The sequence below is a fragment of the Myotis lucifugus genome, unplaced genomic scaffold (genome assembly GCF_000147115.1).
Source record: "Myotis lucifugus unplaced genomic scaffold, Myoluc2.0 scaffold_4, whole genome shotgun sequence".
Lineage (NCBI taxonomy): Eukaryota > Metazoa > Chordata > Mammalia > Chiroptera > Vespertilionidae > Myotis > Myotis lucifugus.
This window is the reverse complement of record NW_005871052.1, coordinates 21,944,422-21,963,437: the sequence shown is the minus strand read 5'-3', so window position 1 is coordinate 21,963,437 and position 19,016 is coordinate 21,944,422. Positions and strand designations below refer to the sequence as shown.

At 42.5% G+C, this 19,016-nt stretch overlaps 1 pseudogene; it reads left to right on the top strand.

Annotated features, from left to right (window-relative positions):
- The window catches only part of LOC102436407, an 84,077-nt pseudogene extending 79,333 nt beyond the window's left edge, over nt 1-4,744 (top strand).
- Nucleotides 4,745-19,016: the final 14,272 nt, after the last annotated feature.

The following is a 19,016-nucleotide window of genomic DNA, read 5'->3' as shown; positions in this document are numbered from 1 at the left end:
AGCTCTTACTGGCACCAATCGCACGTGTGTGTTTTGATCTGTCATTGTCGATCGTGAATTTGGTTTTGACACTTCTATTGTAGAGAAAGGGCAAATAGCGATATTAAAATATTTCTTCTAATTAATTTCCTTTCAATGTGCATGAATCCATCTTACTAAAGGCCTATTTACCACAGTTTCTAGTATCTGATATATCATGTCTGGCTTTAACAAAAATTCAAGTTATTTTAAAAGACAATAAAAATCATAACCTGAGGAGACAAAACAAAGATCAGAACCAGATTTTTGAAAGTCCAGGCATTCAGTTTAAAATAACTATGATTAATATGTTAAGGAATGGATAAAGTAGACAACATGCAACAGCAAATGTGTAATTTCAGTGGAGAGGTGGAAAGTCTAAGAAAGAGTTTTTTAAAAGCTAGAAAAAAAATAAACACCGTAACAGAAATGAAAAAAAAAGACCTCATTCATTTCCACCAGCCTGTAGGTGAGCAGCTCCAGCTCCTATCATCGCCGTCCCTCTGCTGCTGCCACCCCCACAAGGCTTCGCTATCGCCAAAGCCTCCACCAGCGACTCATCGCACCTGATTCTCTCCACTTCGTTCCCCACTAACCACAATCATTGTCGCCATGTCGGGCTATTCGAGTGACCAAGACTGCGGCCGGGCCTACTTCAAAGATCTAGAACGAACTCTCCAAAAATTCATCTGGAATAAAAAAAGACCCCGAATAGCTGCAGCGATCCTGAGAAAGAACAAAGTAGGTAGGATCTCAATGCCAGATATCAAGCTGTATTACAAAGCCACTGTTCTCAAAACTGCCTGGTACTGGCACAAGAACAGACATATAGATCAGTGGAATAGAATAGAGAGTCCAGAAATTAGCCCGAATCAATATGCTCAATTAATATTTGACAAAGGAGGCAAGAACATACAATGGAGCCCAGATAGTCTCTTCAATAAATGGTGTTGGGAAAATTGGAAGGATACATGCAAGAAAATGAAACTAGACCACCAACTTACACCATACACAAGAATAAACTCAAAATGGATAAAGGACTTAAATGTACGACAGGAAACCATAAAAATTCTAGAAGAATCCAAAGGCAACAAAATCTCAGACATATGCAGAAGCAATTTCTTCACTGATACAGCTCCTAGGGCACTTGAAACTAAAGAGAAAATGAACAAATGGGACTACATCAAAATAAATATCTTCTGCACAGCAAAAGAAACCATCAACAAAACAACAAGAAAACCCACCTCATGGGAAAACATATTTGCCAACGTCATATCTGATAAGGGCCTAATCTCCAAAATTTATAGGGAACTCATACAACTTAACAAAAAGAAGATAAACAATCCAATCAAAAAATGGGCAAAGGATCTAAATAGACACCTTTCAAAAGAGGACATTCAGAAAGCCAAGAGACATATGAAAACATGCTCAAAGTCACTAATCATCCGAGAGATGCAAATCAAAACAACAATGAGGTACCATCTCACACCTGTCAGAATGGCTATCATCAACAAATCAACAAACGACAAGTGCTGGAGAGGATGTGGAGAAAAAGGAACACTTGTGCACTGCTGGTGGGAATGCAGACTGGTGCAGCCACTATGGAAGACAGTATGGAGTTTCCTCAAAAAGCTGGAAATGGAACTCCCATTTGACCCTGTGATCCCACTTCTAGGAATATATCCCAAGAAACCAGAAACACCAATCAGAAAGGATATGTGCACCCATATGTTCATAGCAGCACAATTCACCATAGCTAAGATCTGGAAACAGCCAAAGTGCCCATCAGTAGATGAATGGATTAGAAAACTGTGGTACATCTACATGATGGAATACTATGCTGCTGTAAAAAACAAGGAACTCTTACCATTTGCAACAGCATGGATGGAACTGGAGAGCATTATGCTAAGTGAAATAAGCCAGTCAAAGAAGGAAAAATACCACATGATCTCACTCATTCATGGATAATAAAGACCATTACAAACTTTTGAACAATAATAGATACAGAGGCAGAGGTGCCTCAAACAGATTGTCAAACTGCAGCGGGAAGGCCAGGGAGGGTTGAGGGGCAGGAGGGAGGGGGGGTAAGAGATCAACCGAAGGACTTGCATGCTTGCATATAAGCATAACTAATGGACATAAGACACTGGGGGGTAAGGGAGGCCAGAGGATTGTCAAGGGCGGGGGGTGGGGGAAGGACACATATGTAATACCCTTTGTAATACTTATTATAATATTTTTTTTAAAGAATAAAAAAAAAGAAAAACAAAACAAAACAAAACAAAACAAACACACACACACACACACACACACACACACACACACACACAAAGACTGCGGCCGGGATTGAGGGTTTGGTGCACCTCGAGTTGGGGGAAGTAAGGCAGGGCCTCTATCAGGAAAGAAGTTTAGAAACCCTGGGGAGAAACTAGTTAAAAAGAAGTGGAATTTTGATGAGCTGCCCAAATTTGAGAAGAATTTTTACCAAGAACACCCTGATTTGGCCAGGTGCACAGTGCAAGAGGTAGAGACATACAGAATAAGCAAGGAAATTACAGTTAGAGGACACAACTGCCCAAAGCCAGTTCTGAATTTTTATGAAGCAAACTTCCCTGCAAACATCATGGATGTGATTGCAAGACAGAACTTTACTGAACCCACTGCTTTTCAAGCTCAGGGATGGCCAGTTGCCCTAAGTGGATTGGATATGATTGGAGTAGCACAGACTGGATCTGTGAAAACATTGTCTTATTTGCTGCCTTCTATTGTCCACATCAATCATCAGCCTTTCCTAGAGAGAGGTGATGGGCCTATTTTCTTGGTGCTGGCACCAACTTAGGAACTGGCCCAGCAGGTGCAGCAAGTGGTTGCTGAATACTGTAGAGCATGCTGATTGAAGTCTACTAGCATCTATGGTGGTGCTCCCAAGGGAACACAAATACGAGATTTGGAGAGAGGTGTGGAAATCTGTATTGCAACACCTGGAAGACTGATTGACTTTTTAGAGTGTGAAAAAACAAAACTGAGAGGAACCACCTACCTTGTCCTTAATGAAGCAGATAGATGCTTGATATGGGCTTCGAACCCCAAATAAGAAAGATCGTGGATCAGATAAGACCTGACAGGCAAACCCTAATGTGGAGTGCAACTTGGCCAAAAGAAGTAAGACAACTTGCTGAAGATTTCCTGAAAGACTATCTACACTAATAAAAGAGAAACATGCAAATTGGTGTCACTCCACTATGCCCACCAGCCAATCAGGATGACTATGCAAATTAACCCAACAAAGATGGCCGTTAATTTGCATACACAGGCGCAGAGCGAAAACTGAAGGCTCCAGCCAGAGTGAAGAGTGAAGGCTGAAGAGGCTTGGTTTCTCCCCTGTGGCCGCAGTGGAGAAGTTAAGCCTCACTGCGGCCACAGCAGAAAATCTTAGCCTCGAAGCCTCGCTGCAGCCGGAGGCAAAAAGTCTAGCCTCGAGGCTTGGCTTCTCTGCTGTGGCTGGACCAAAGGCCTGGGTCCCGGGTGCTGGAGGAAAACCGGTACCGGCAGCCAGGGGAAGGAATGCCTACTGCACAAATCTTCGTGCAATGGGCTTCTAGTATTCATATAAACATTGGTGTACTGGAACTGAGTGCAAACCACAACATTCTTCAGACTGTGGATGTGTGTCATGATGTAGAAAAGGGTGAAAAACTTATTCGTCTGATGGAAGAGATCATGAGTGAGAAGAAGAATAAAACCATTGTCTTTGTTGAAACCAAAAGAAGATGTGATGAACTTATTAGAAAAATGAGGAGAGACGGGTGGCCTGCCATGGGTATTCATGGTGACAAGAGTGAACAGGAACGTGATTGGGTTCTAAATGAATTCAAACATGGAAACGCTCCTATTCCGATTGCTACAGATGTGGCTTCCAGAGGGCTAGATGTGGAAGATGTGAAATTTGTCATCAATTATGACTACCCTAACTCCTCAGATGATTATATTCATTGAATTGGAAGAACTGCTCGCAGTACCAAAACAGGCACAGCATACACTTTCTTTACACCTAATAATATAAAGCAAGTGAGTGACCTTATCTCTGTGCTTCATGAAGCTAATCAAGCAATTAATCCCAAGTTGCTTCAGTTGGTTGAAGACCGAGGTTCAGGTCGTTCCAGGGATAGAGGAGGCATGAAGGATGACCATCGGGACAGATACTCTTCAGGCAAAAGGGGTGGATTTAATACCTTTAGAGACAGGGAAAATTATGACAGAGGTTACTCTAGTCTGCTTAAGAGAGATTTGGGGGCAAAGACCCAGAATGGTGTTTACAGTGCTACAAATTACACCAATGGGAGCTTTGGAAGTAATTTTGTGTCTGCTGGTATACAGACTAGTTTTAGGACTGGTAATCCAACAGGGACTTACCAGAATGGTTATGATAGCACTCAGCAATATGGAAGTAATGTTCCAAATATGCACAATGGTATGAACCAACAGACATATGCATATCCTGCTACTGCAGCTGCACCTATGATTGATTATCCAATGCCAACAGGATATTCTCAATAAGACATTAGAAGTATATGTAAATGTCTGTTTTTCATAATTGCTGTTTATATTGTGTGTTAGCAGACAAGATAGTTATTTAAGAAACATGGAAAATGCAGAAATAACTGCAGTGCAGCAGTAATTATGGTGCACTTTTTCGCTATTTAAGTTTGGATATTTCTCTACATTCCTGAAGCAATTTTTAGGGTTTTTTTGTACTAGAAAATTCAGGCAGAAAAAAAAAGATGGTGGCTGGCAGGGCAGAGCTGAGGGATAGAAAGTGAGTGAGGGGATGAAAGGAGAGTGTGTGGATGTGTGTGGTATGTGTGTGAGTGAGGGAGGGACAGTAAAATCCCGCAGGAGCAGTAGAGGCTGGCAGACCAGGCTCTCTGGGACAGGGAGAGACTACCACCGCTGAGGACACTCCCTGGTCTGCCAGACTCGGCACGGAGACCATGCCATCTTAAAGGGGAGAGCGGCCTCTTCTAGGAACTCATCAGCACCACCACCCAGACAGGCCTTGGACACTGCCCGCAACCGAGCAGCCACTCCAGCCAAAATCCTTCTGCCCACCCGCAGACTCGCAGACCCTGGGATCTCCACCTCCAAAGGTGCACCGCGCCCGCAGCAGTAAGTGCAGCCTCCCCCTATCCAGTGGCAAATATCCAACATCGCATTCTCATGTCTCCAGCACGCAGGTCTCCAAGGCACACCACTCCATAGACTTCTCTTAGGAGTCACTGTGAGCCAAAATTGGGTGTGATTTTGTACAGACACAGGCGCAATGCCCCCCAGTAGAAATTCTGAATTCCTTTTGCCTGAATAACTGCCCCCACACACCCAGATGCACAATTTCAGCGCCAGGGCCCTTCAGCGCAAGGGCCCCTCAGAGTGCATCAGAGCTCAGTGCCAGCGAACTGCACTGTCACAGTTGCTCACTCCCCCTGAGCCCATCTATCCACAGGACACTTTGGGAATCCACAGTGAGCCTCTGCTGTGTCCAATCTTGGACTAATAGGGACGCACTCCCCTGGGCAGTAGAAATTCTGAATTCACCCATCCTGGATACCTGCCCAAAGACACCCTGATTAAGCATTCCAGGGTCCTTCAGAGTGCTTCAGTGCACCTGCGCTAGCAAACTCACTGCGGGTGCTTCTGTGTACCACCACTGGGAACGCGCACCTATCCACCACAGGTGCATCAGCAAAAGCTGAGTTTCCCCACCACACAGCTGCAGAACTCTGGACACTACAGTTGCATGCTTTTCCAGTGTGCAGGTCTCCCAAGACCACGACTTCATAGGCAGCCCTGGGGTGCTGATGTGAGCCCCAATGGACACACACTTAAACAAAGAGGGGGGCACTGCTGGGCTGTAGAAACGCAGAATTCTCTCTTCTGGGATACCTGCCCACAGACACTGCAATCCAGTGGCTTCAGTGACAGGGCCCTTCAGAGTGTGTCAGTACACCCTGCTGGCAAACACACTACAGGTGCCCCTGTAAACTGCTGCTGGGATCATGTGTATCCAACCACGGAGGCAGCAGCAAAAGCTGAGTCTGCCCACCCCACAACTACAGAACTCTGGACCTCTGGACACCACAGTCACGCCTTTCCAGATGCAGGGCTCTGGAGTCCCACCACCCCAACAGACGATTCCTGGGTGCCATTGTGAGTTCCTGCTGGGCATGCGTGATTTCAACTAAGGGCACAAGACAGCAAAAATTGAGACACCCCCTCCATGGCTGCTGACTTCTAGACACCTAAGTGGCACCTTTCCAGCTCACAGGCCCACATCAAGAGAACCCAAATAGCTCAAGTAAGGAGCTACACTAGACTACCAAGCCCAGGAGACCTGAGAGGTCACACCAGTAGCACCATACCCAAAAGAAACTGGGTAGCAAAGGAATTGGAGCTACAATTAAAACATTACAGCAAAACATGGGAAGACAAAAAAGCAATCCACACAGGAGAGAAAAGGAGGAATCACCAGAAAGGGAGTTAAATGAAATTGAGGTTACTAACTTATCAGAGAAAGAATTCAAGAGTAATGGTTATAAGGATGCTCAAATGGCTGGATGACAAATACATACAACTCAATGAGAATTATAATGATCTGAATGAGAATGTCACCAACATGAAAAGGAACCAAGAGGAAATGAAGAACGACATAGCTGCAATAAAGAACACAATGGAAGGCTTAAACAGCAGACTAGAAGAAGCTGAGGACCGCATCAGCGAATTAGAAGACAAGGTAGGAAAAAACACACAAACACAGGAGCAACTGGAAAAAAAAAACTTAAAAAGCAAGAGGAGAGCCTAAGGGAGCTTTGGGACAATGCAAAATGAAACATTCGCTTAATAGGGATCCCAGAAGGAGAGGAGGAGAAGCAAGGAATAGAAAACCTGTTTGAAGAAATACTGACAGAAAACTTCCCTGATACTGACAAGAAAAAAACTATGCAAGTGCAAGAAGCACACAGAGTGCCAAACAAGATGAACCCCAAAAGACCAACACCAAGACAAAACATAATTAAATGGGCAAACACCAACAACAAATTAAGAATCTTAAAGGCTGCCAGAGAGAGACAGAAAGTTACCTACAAGGTATCTCCTATTAGAATATCAGCTGACTTCTCAACAGAAACACACCAGGAAAGAAGGGAATGGAATGAAATGTACAAAGTGATGCAAAGCAAGGCAATGAATCCAAGAATACTATACCCAGCAAGGCTATCATTCAAAATTGAAGGTGGAATCAGGAGCTGCACAGACAAAAAAGGGCTAAGAGAGTTTATTACCACCAAGTCAGCAATGCAAGAAATGCTAAAGAGACTGCTGTAAAAAGAAGAAAGAGAAAGACAAGAAGAAACACAAACATTAAGAATAAAAATGGCCACAAACAAGTACTTTTCAATAATAACATTAAATGTAAATGGATTAAATGCTCCAATCAAAAGACACAGGGTAGCTGAATGGCTAAAAAAAACATGACTTACATATTTGCTGTATGCAAGAGACCCACCTCAGAACAAAGGATTCACACAGACTGAGAGTGAAGGGATGAAAAATTTTTTTTCAGGCAAATGGAAATGAGAAAAAAGCTGGGGTTGCGATGCTTATATCTGACAAAATAAACTTCAAAGTAAAGGCCATAACAAGAGATAAGGAAGGCCACTACATAATACTAAAGGGAGCAATTCAACAAGAAGATATAACTCTGCTAAACATATATGCACCCAATATAGGAGCACCCAAATACATAAAACGACTTCTGGAAGATATCAAGGGAGAGATCGATAGCAATACAGTCATAGTAGGGGACTTTAATACCCCACTGACACCACTGGATAAATCTTCTAAACAAAAATCAGCAAAGAAACAGCAATCCTAAATGTCTCACCAGATCAGATGGACTTAATTGACATCTTCAGAATATTTCACCCCAAAGCTACAGAATATACATTCTTCTCCAGTGCACATGGGACATTTTCAAAGATAGACCATATATTAGGACACAGGCAAAGTCTCTTCAAATTCAAGAGAATATAAATCATAACAAGCATCTTCTCAGATCACAATGGCATAAAACCAGAAATCAACTACAATAAAAACATTGAAAAAAACACTTGGAGGCTAAATATCATGCTATTAAACAGTGACTGGGTTATCAGAGAAATCAAGGAACTAATAAAAAGCATCCTGGAAACAAATGACAATGAAAACACAACAATTCAAAATCTATGAGACACAATGAAAGCAGTCCTCAGAGGGAAGTTCATAGCTCTACAGGCCTACCTCAAAAAACAAGGAAAACTGATAATAAATGATTTAACCATACAACTCAAAGAGTTAGAAAGAGAGCAACAAGAAAAGCCCACAGCATCCAGAAGCAAGGAAATAATAAAGATCAGAGCAGAAACAAATGACATAGAGACCAAAAAAAAAAAAAATACAAAAGATCAATGGAACCAAGAGCTAGTTCTTTGAAAGGATTAACAAGATTGATGAATCTCTAGCCAGGCTCACCAAGAAACAGAGAGAGAGGACCCAACTAAACAAAATCAGAAATGAAAGAGGTGAAGTAACAACTGACCCTACAGATATACAAAGGGTTGTCAAAAAACACTATGAACAACTCTACTCCAACAAACTGGACAACCTTGACGAAATAGACACATTCCTAGAAAAATACAAGCTTCCAAAACTCAATCAGGAAGAATGAAAAAACCTGAATGGGCCAATAACTACTGATGAAATTGAAACAGTAATCAAAAAGCTTCCAGCAAACAAAAGCCCTGGACCAGATGGCTTCACGGGGGAGTTTTACCGAACATTCAAAGAAGAACTAAGTCCTTCTCAGACTATTCCAAAAAATTCAAGAGGAAGGAACACTTCCAAGTTCTTTCTATGAAGCCAGCATTACCTTAATCCCAAAACCAGATAAAGACACCACAAAGAAAGAATTACAGGCCAATATCCCTGATGAACATAGATGCCAAAATCCTCAACAAAATTCTAGCAAACTAGATCCAGCATTACAATAGAAAGATCATACACCATGACCTAGTGGGATTTATTCCAGAAATGCAAGGCTGGTACAATATTCGCAAATCAATAAACGTGATACATCACATAAACAAATTGAGAGACAAAAATCACATAATCATATTGATTGATGCAGAAAAGGCATTTGACAAACTCCAACACCCTTTTCTGACAAAAAGGCTCAGCAAAGTGGGAATAGAGGGATCATACCTCAACATAATAAAAGCTTTATATGAAAAACTTACAGCCAACATCATACTCAATGGAAAAAACTAAAACCATTTCACTTAAGAACAGGAACAAGACAGGGATGCCCACTTTCACCACTCCTGTTCGACATAGTACTAGAAGTGCTAGCCAAAGTGATCAGACAAGAAGAAGAAATAAAAGGCATCCAAATTGGAAAGGAAAAAGTAAAATTGTCATTATTTGCAGATGACTTGATACTGTACATAGAAAACCCTAAAGACTCCATCAAAAAATTATTAGACTTAATAAATGAATAGGGCAATGTAGCAGGATACAAAATTATAGCCAAGAAATCTATGGCATTTTTATATGCCAATAGTGAACTTAAGAAAGAGAAATTAAACATCAATCACATTTACCATTGCACCAAAAAAATTAAGATACCTAGGAATAAACTTAACTAAGGAGGTAAAAGACCTATACCCAGAAAACTATAGGACATTGAAAAAAGATATAGAGGAAGACATAAACAGATGGAAGAACATACCGTGTTCATGGATTGGTAGAATCAACATCATGAAAATGTCCATACTACCCAAAGCAATTAAAATAACAACAGCATATTTCACAGATCTAGAAAGAACTCTCCAAAAATTCATCTGGAATAATAATAATAAAAAAAACCCGAATAGCTGCTGCGATCTTTAGAAAGAAGTACAAAGTAGGAGGGATCTCAATAGCAGATATAAAGCTGTATTACAAAGCCACTGTTCTCAAAACTGCCTGGTACTGGCACAAGAACAGACATATAGACCAATGGAATAGAATAGAGAACCCAGAAATCGACCCAAACCACTATGCTTAATTAATATTTGACAAAGGAGGCAAGAACATACAATGGAGTCAAAACAGTCTCTTCAATAAAGGGTGCTGGGAAATTTGGTCAGACACATGTAAAAAAAAGAAACTAGACCACCAACTTACACCATACACAAAAATAAACTCAAAATGGATAAAGGACTTAAACATAAGATGGGAAACCATAAAAATATTAAAGGAATCCACAGGCAGAAAAATCTCAGATATATGCCGAAGGAATTTCTTCACTGACACAGCCCCAAGGGCAGTGGAAACTAAAGGGAAAATAAACAAATGGGACTATATCAAAATAAAAATCTTCTGCACTGCAAAAGAAACCATCAACAAAACAACAAGAAAACCCACTGCATGGAAGATCATATTTGCCAATGATATCTCTGTTAAAGGTTTTATCTCCAACATTTACAGGGAACTCATACAATTTAACAAAAGGAAGATAAACAACCCAATAAAAAATGGGCAAAGGGTCTAAATAGACACTTTTTGAAAGAGGGCATGCATAAGGCTGAGAGACATATGAAACATGCTCAAAGTCACTAATCATCTGGATATGCAAATCAAAAGGACAATGAGGTACCACCTCACATCTGTCACAATGGCTATCATCAACAAATCTACAAACAACAAATGCTTGCGAGGATGCGGAGAAAAAGGAACCCTCATTCACTGCTGGTGGGAATGCAAACTGGTGCAGCGACTGTGGAGAACAGTATGGAGTTTCCTCAAAAAACTAAAAATGGAACTTCAATTTGACCCAATGAAATATATCCCAAGAAACCAGAAACACCAATCAGAAAGGATATATGCACCCCTATGTTCATAGAAGCACAATTTACAATAGCTAAGCTTTGGAAACAGCCTAAGTGCCCATCAGCAGATGAATGGATTAAAAAACTTTGGTATGGTACATCTACACAATGGAATACTATGCTGCTGTAAAAAGTAAGGAACTCCTACCATTTGCAACAGCATGGATGGAGCTGGAGAGCATTATGCTAAGTGACATAAGTCAGTCAGAGAAAGATAAATATCACATGCTCTCACTCATTTGTGGATTATAATGAGCAACATAAACCAATGAACAAAAACATATGTAGAGACAGAGAAGCATTGATCAGATGCTCAAAACTCAGAGGGAAGATAGGGGAGGGAGGGGGTGAGGGGGAGAGATCAACCAAAGGACTTGTATGCATGCATATAGAAGGGATGGATGTGAACAACAGGGGGTGAGGGTGATGGCAGGATTGGGGGGATAAGAGTAATTGGGAGGATAAGGACACATTTGTAATATCTTAATCAATAAAGGGGAAAAAATAAAAAAAACGTTTAAAAAAAAGAAAGAAAATGCAGGCAGTGTTTTCACAAAGTAAATGTACAGTGATTTGAAATACAATGGATGAAGGCAATGCATGGCCTTCCAATAAAAAATATTTGAAGACTAAAAAAAAAAAAAAAAGAAAGAAAAAGAAATGAAATAAAAGGCCTTTAATAGGCTTTTCAGTAGCCTGGATACAGCCAAGAAAGAATCAGTGAGTGAAAGATAAGTCAATAGAAACTTTCCAAACTGAAATGCAGAGATATCATACTCTCTGAAAACCTTCAGCAACATATAAAATAGTAATTTTTACTATAACTATATTTACCAAACAATCTCTATATATAAAAGCTTAAGTGACCATTATGACTGAACAACTGGAATGACCAGAACAACCACTTGACCAGTTGCTATGACCTGCACTGACCACCAGGAGGCAGATGCTCAATGCAGGAGCTGCCCCCTGGTGGTCAGTGTGCTCCCACAGCCAACCTCCCACGGCCCTTCCCCCCTGGCTGGCCAACCTTCCTCAGCCTCCCCCGCAACCCCCCGCCACCGGCCAAACTCCTGCAGCCTCTCCCTCCAGTTGGCCAATCTCCCATGGCCCCTCCCCCCCGCAGGCTAACTGCCTGTGGCCTTTCACCCCTCACCCCCACCCACCCAGCCCCCCTAAAGCCCCAATCAGGGGGCTGACTGGCCAACCTCCTGTGGTCCCTCCCCCTAGCCAGCAGGCCTCAATCACCGGCCAGGCCGAAGGACCCACCTGTGCACAAATTCGTGCACTGGACCTCTAGTTAAGACATTTTTTGAGAAGAATATGAGATTGCATAGGGACAAGACCTTTCAATAGAAAAACTATATTGGTCGACAAAATGTCTCAGTAACATGAATACTTATAATCATTAAAACTGAAATTTTAAGGAAGGTAATGTTAATGCAAAAAGATTCAAACCTCTAAAGAATTTTTATGAGTTTATTTGAGCCAAAGTGAAGACAATTGCTGGGAAGCAGAATCTCAACAGATTAGGATAATGCTCTGGAGAATGGCAGTTTTTCACCTATTTTTAGACATTATAATCAAAGGAGGAGACATAGGTGGGTTACATGAAATCCATTGGTGATAGATTAGAGAGGCAGGAGAAAGCAAAGTGGGGAAACCTCTGAGACTGGATAAAGAGTAAAATGATAGAAACATACTTCTTTTACTTAAGTGGATACAGGATAGTTAACAGTCAACAATTAACATGATAACAATAACAATGAAGGAATGTGTGATATCTGTCCTGACACCCAGGGCATTTGGTTGTGCCCTGAGGAGTCCAGAAAAAGGGAAGTTACAAGTTACCCTGACATTTCAAGGATATGTTATCATAGATGCAAAAGGACAATAGGCTCCCTTAAGGTAAAGATTGACCTTGTCAGGAAGATACCAGCCTAAGAGGTGACTACCCACCATAATTGCTTTTAGTTAAAGTTTTAATTTCAAACCATCTTTGTGGTTACTTTAGGTCTTATAGTTTGCAAGACTGCCATGCAGGCCTTCACTGAGCTTGTCAGGTTAGCATGTGGCCTCTTTCATCCTCACAACTTATATATATTGATTCAGCTATTTTAATAGAGAATAAATAATTATGGCTTTAACAAGAAGGAAGGTTTATTTCTCTTTCATATGAAAACCCAAACTGATAGAACAGAAGGATAAAGAAATCCCAATCAACAAAATTATCAATAGACTCATATTCCTTTCCTCCTGTTGCTCTGCTGCTGGAAACTATCCATTGTCTACACTATCATGAAAGTGCAAACAGAGAACCCAGAAGTCCGATGAACCTTGAGCTTTGGCAAGGGCTAAAGCTATGCACCGATTGTTCTGTCAAGACAATGGTGGCTCAAGCAATTTCCTGACCTTCAAGTAAATCTTTACTAATATTTACCGACCTTTAAGATAGCTTGTCTGCTACCGGATTGCCTGCCTGACTAAGGGCAAGATGTGTATCTAAAATTGAGTAAAAAGCTAACGGGGCCTGGGTACCAGTGAAGCCTTTCCACTAGAGAATGGCTCTCTGCCTGCCCCCCCCCCCCATGATATCCAAATTCATATTTCTTGTCTAGGCTCTTCATTTGTGCACTGCCCTTCTCCAGGTCCTGAACCCTAGCTGTGCAGGTTGCAGCTTTCATACTCTGCGAACCCTTCAATCCTTCCTATTCTCAGAGTGAAAGAAAGCTCATCATCATCACATATGCTTATATCCATCAGGGGAACAATAGAAAATGAATTTGAGGCCAGGCATCTTTTTTTAAGGATAGGACCCAAGAGTTGCACATCAGAGCATGATAACCAAATTTAGCTGCCAGGAATTCTGGGAAATGCAGTCTTTAGCTGTTGGCTACCCAGTTTAACAGTGGAGGTTGTTAGTAATGGGAGAAGAAGGAAGAAGAAGAAGGAGAAGAAGAAGAAGAAGAAGAAGAAGAAGAAGAAGAAGAAGAAGAAGAAGAAGAAGAAGAAGAAGAAGAAGAAAAAGAAGAAGAAGAAGAAGAAGAAGAAGAAGAAGAAGAAGAAGAAGAAGAAGAAGAAGAAGAAGAAAAGAAGAAGAAGAAGAAGAAGAAGAAGAAGAAGAAGAAGAAGAAGAAGAAGAAGAAGAAGAAGAAGAAGAAGAAGAAGAAGAAGAAGAAGAAGGAGAAGGAGAAGAGAGGAAGAAGAAATATTGAGGACATTTTGCAGTCCAGTTCACTGTGTCCAAGTCACCAAAGTATTCATGAATACCACGTTCCCTAGGGAAACAACCCAAACTGCCATGCAGTTACTTTATCTAATTCAAAACCTACCATCTCTGGATGAAGCATGTTTCTATCAGGTTTGAATGTGACTTCTCAAGGTCTGGCAATCTATAAATTTAAATACAAATGATCAACCGCTCCATAATCTAATATACCATAGTGAAGAGGGATATAATAACCACACTTAAAGCTCCCATTCTGGAAAAGGGAAGAATGGGAAAAACATGACACTCACTGCCAATTGCAGTTATCAAATTCTGCTGCCCAGCAATTGTGAAAAGTTCCTGCCCTGGCAGTGGAGTGCCACTGGTTCTACTCTGGGAGTAACTCCCTTATCTCTTATTCTGGAGGTCCCTATTTGAAATAGGTTGCACAGTTTTTTATAGCCCAATTTCTGCCAGTATGCATTTGAGGGACTAGAGGTTAGATTTTAAACAGACTTGGGCATTATAAATCCATCGACAAATTAGAATACTACTAGTTTAGTTGTTTTCAATCAGTTCCATGTAAAAGTAACCAGGAACAGTAGTACTTAAATTTTCCAACCTTTTCATTTATTTACTAACCTCTGTGCTCAACTGTTGTTCTGTTCCTCAATTATTATTTTTTATTCCTCAGTATAATGGTGGCTTACCTTGAAGGTACCCGAAACTGTGAGCTTAGGAGAGATGATAAAGCCCTTAATCTAAACTTTTCTGCTGGTCTGATTCCTATTTCCTGGCCAAGAACAATTATATGAGATGTTCTTGAGAAAGGCTTGGAGCAACAAACTTACCTCTGTGGTGTTGGGAGCACGGAAGCAGTTGATTTTTCCAAAATTGCAAAAACCTTAAATTTTCAAATTCTCAATCAATTTAGACTATAGGCTACAAGTTGAAAGCATCCCTTATTATCTTCCCTTTCATCTTATTTTTTCAAACTGGTTAACTCTTCCTTGCCTGTGTTTAGTTCTTGACTGCAGTACTTTGCTAAATGAAGTTATGATATACCAACAAAGTGACTTTTGTAGCTTCTCCTTGAGCTTCCAGCTCAGTAGGCAAATAGGCCTTCTTCAAATGCACTGAAAAAAAGGTTTACCAAATGTTCACTATGACATAATAAGGTTCACCATCTACCCAGCCTGCATTATGTGTTTCCTCACTGCCTGCTGACCAAAGTGTTGAGCAAGTAGCACATATTTTAGATTCTGCTATGTCAGATCTGCTTCTGGTAGCAAACTCAGTATTAGTATGTTTGAATGCTTTAACAGAAATCAGAATACAATGATTTTTTTAAAGGTAGACAATTCATATGTCTCTCACAGAAAAGTCTGAATGGGAGGTAGACTGAAGAAATCATTAAGATACCCAGCTTTGTTCTCTTTTTATTTTACTATCCCCAAGGATGTTGTCTTCATGTTTGGTTAAAAGTGGCTCACCACCACTTATCCAGGTTCTGGACTACAAAAACAGATAAAGGGGAAGTGGTAAGCAAGAAGCTTACCTTTTAAGAATGTGACAGAGATTTCAGATTTTCAAAAATTTTGTGAGCCAATTGTTAAACACAGCCATTATTAAAGATTTTATTATAGTCCTAGCTAGTTTGAATCAGTGGATAAAGTGTTGACCTGCAAACTGAAGAGTCCCGGGTTTGATTCCAGTCAAGGGCATGTACCTCAGTTGCAGGCTCCTCCCCAGCCTGGGCTCTGTTCAGGAGATGATGCAGGAGGCAACCAATCTATGTGTTTCTCTCACGTTGATATTTCTCTCTGTCTTTCCCTCCCTTTTCCACTCTCTCTAAAAATCAATGGAAAAATATCCTCAAGTGAGGATTAAAAAAAAACAAAACAACTTAGTGGCTTAAAACAAAACAAATTTAGGCCTGGCCAGTGTTGTTCAATAGCTAGACTGTCAGCCTGCCCACCAAAGTGTCGTGGGTTTGATTCCTGGTCAAGGCACATGCCTGGGTTGTGGGTTCAATCCCTGGCCCTCTTGGGGGCACCTGCGATGTGTCTCTCTCACATTGGTGTTTCTCTCTCTCTCTCCCTACCCTCCATCTATTCTCTCAAAAATCAATGGAAAAATATCTTCCAGTGAGGATTAATTTAAAAAAAGATTGTAATATAAATTTACCATTAAACAAATTGTACCAAAAATGTAAATAGTTAAAGCTTGTCTTTTCTTAGTTATTTTACTCTATTTCTATATTTACTACATTATCTATGCTATTGATGTTATTTGCATCTATGTTATTAGCAGCGTGGGAATCTATCCTATATAGTAAAGAGGTAATATGCAAATTGACCATCATGCCAACACACAAGATGGCCACCCCCATGTGGTCAAAGATGGCCACACCCAAGTGGACACAAGATGGCCACCACAAGATGGCCGGCAGGGGAAGGCAGTTGGGGGCAACCAGGCCTGCAGGGGAGGGCAGTTGGGAGGTACTAGGCCTGAAAGAAAGGGCAGTTGGGGGCAACCAGGCCTGCAGGGGAGGGCAGTTGGGAGGTACTAGGCCTGAAAGAAAGGGCAGTTGGGGGTGATCAGGCCAGCAAAGGAGGGCAGTTGGGGGGGGGGGGGATCAGCCTTGCAGAGAAGGGCAGTTGAGGGCAACCAGGCTTGCAGAGGAGGGCAGTTGGGAGGGACCAGGCCAGCAGGGGAGGCCAGTTAAGGGTGACCAGGCCTGCAGGGGAGGACAGTTAGGGGCAACTGGGCTGGCAGGCAGAAGTGGTTAGAGGCAATCAGGCAGGCAGGCAGGCGAGCGGTTGGGAGTTAGCAGTCCTGGATTGTGAGAGGGATGTTCGCCTGCCCGTTTAGGTCCGATCCCACCAGGGTCCCAGATTGGAGAGGGTGCAGGCTGGGCTGAGGGACACCCCCGCCCCCATGCACGAATTTCATGCACCAGGCTTCTAGTACATATATAAAGAGCCAGGGTCCATAACATCCAAAATGACTAAAGGCTCGACCGAACACCAGGCTGCTCGCGCAGCAGGCTCAGGTGGGAGGGGACTGGTGAGCAGGCTGACCTGCTTACCTCTTGGATAGAGAGAGAGGAGGGGCTGATCAGTAGCTGCCCCAGGCTGCTGGCAAGGCCCGGAGAGAGAGAGAGTCAAGCACCAATCAGCCCTTGCTCCTCTCTTTCTCTCCGGGCCTTGCCAGCAGCCGAGCCTCTCTCTCTCTCCAAGAGGTCAGCAATTCAGCCTGGGGCAGCTGTTGATCAGCCTTGCCTCTCTGATCAGGCCCAGAGATAGGCCCAGAGATGCTGAAAATGACCGGTTTGGCAGTATAGTGCATATGGCTGGCTATCAGTCAAGATATAGGGATTATGTATTTTTGTCTGCCAAGAGCATATCCTCCTGCTGAAAAAGGCTCCCCCCCATTTAAGCAATCTTATCCTATATAATCTGTCTATACTAATAAAAAGGTAATATGCTAATTAGACCAGGTCGACCGGCCATCTTCCGGATGTCCGACTTCCTTCTGGACAAAGCCATGGTGTTGGGGGCAGTTGGGGTGATCAGGCCAGCAAGGGAGGGCAGTTGGGGGCAAGATCAGGCTGGCAGGGGGTTAGGGACAATCAGGCCGGCAGGAGAGGGCAGTTGGGGGTGAGATCAGACAGGCAGGGGAGGGCAGTTGGGGCAATCAGGCAGTCAGAGGCAGTTAGGGGTGACATCAGGCCATCAAGGGAGGGAAGTTAGGGTGATCAAGAAGGCAAGCAGAGGCAGTTAGGGGCAATCAGGCAGGCAGGCAGGTGAGCAGTTAGGTGCCAATGGTCCCAGATTGCGAGAGGGATGTCCGACCATCAAGCCACTAGTTTAAATATATAAAAGCCTAATATGCTAATTGTTTCTCTAACCACTCAACCATTCAACCAGTCACTATGACGTGCACTGACCACCAGGGGTAGATGCTCTAACTGGTAGGTTAGCTTGTTGTTGGGATCTGGCCAATTGGGACTGGGTAAGATGGGCCAGACATGCCCTGGAGCCCTCCCGTGGTCCCTCCCTGGCCCCAATCGTGCACCAGTGTGGTCCCTCGGCCTGGCCTGCTCCCTCATGCAATCTGGGACCCTTTGGGGGATGTTGGAGGGACAGTTTCGGCCCAATCCCCACAGGCCAGGCTGAGGAACCCCACTGGTGCACAAATTCATGCACTGGGCTTCTAGTACTATACTAGAGGCCCGGTGCATGAAATTCTTGCACTGGGGATGAGGCGGGTCCCTTAGCCCGGCCTGTGCCCTCTCTCAGTCTGGGACCCCTCCCTCCTTACCGCCCACCTGCTTGCTGCTTCCTACTGCTCGGCTTGCTGCTCCTTAGTGCTGCCGCGAAGGCTCCTGCCACCGCAGCTGCACTTGCCAGCTGTGAACCCCGCTTCTGTCTGAGTGGCACTCCCCCTGTGGGAACACACTGACCAACAGGGGGCAGCTCCTGCGTTGAGCGTCTGCCCCTTGGTGGTCAGTTCATAGTCACTAGTCATTCCACCATTCAGTCAATTTGCATATGAGGGTTTTATTATATAGGATAGGATATTGAATGTGAACTGTAAATGAAAAACAAAATTTTAAAAAGAACCAAATAAAATTTTAGATCTGAAAATTTTTTAATATCTATATACATATATATATATATATATATATATATATATATATATATATATATATTTAATTCTCACCTAAGGATGTTTTTAAAATTGATTTTTAGAGAGAGAAACATCTATGTGACAGAGAAATACCAGTAGGCTTCCTCTGCACCTGCTGACCCACTGGAATCTAACCT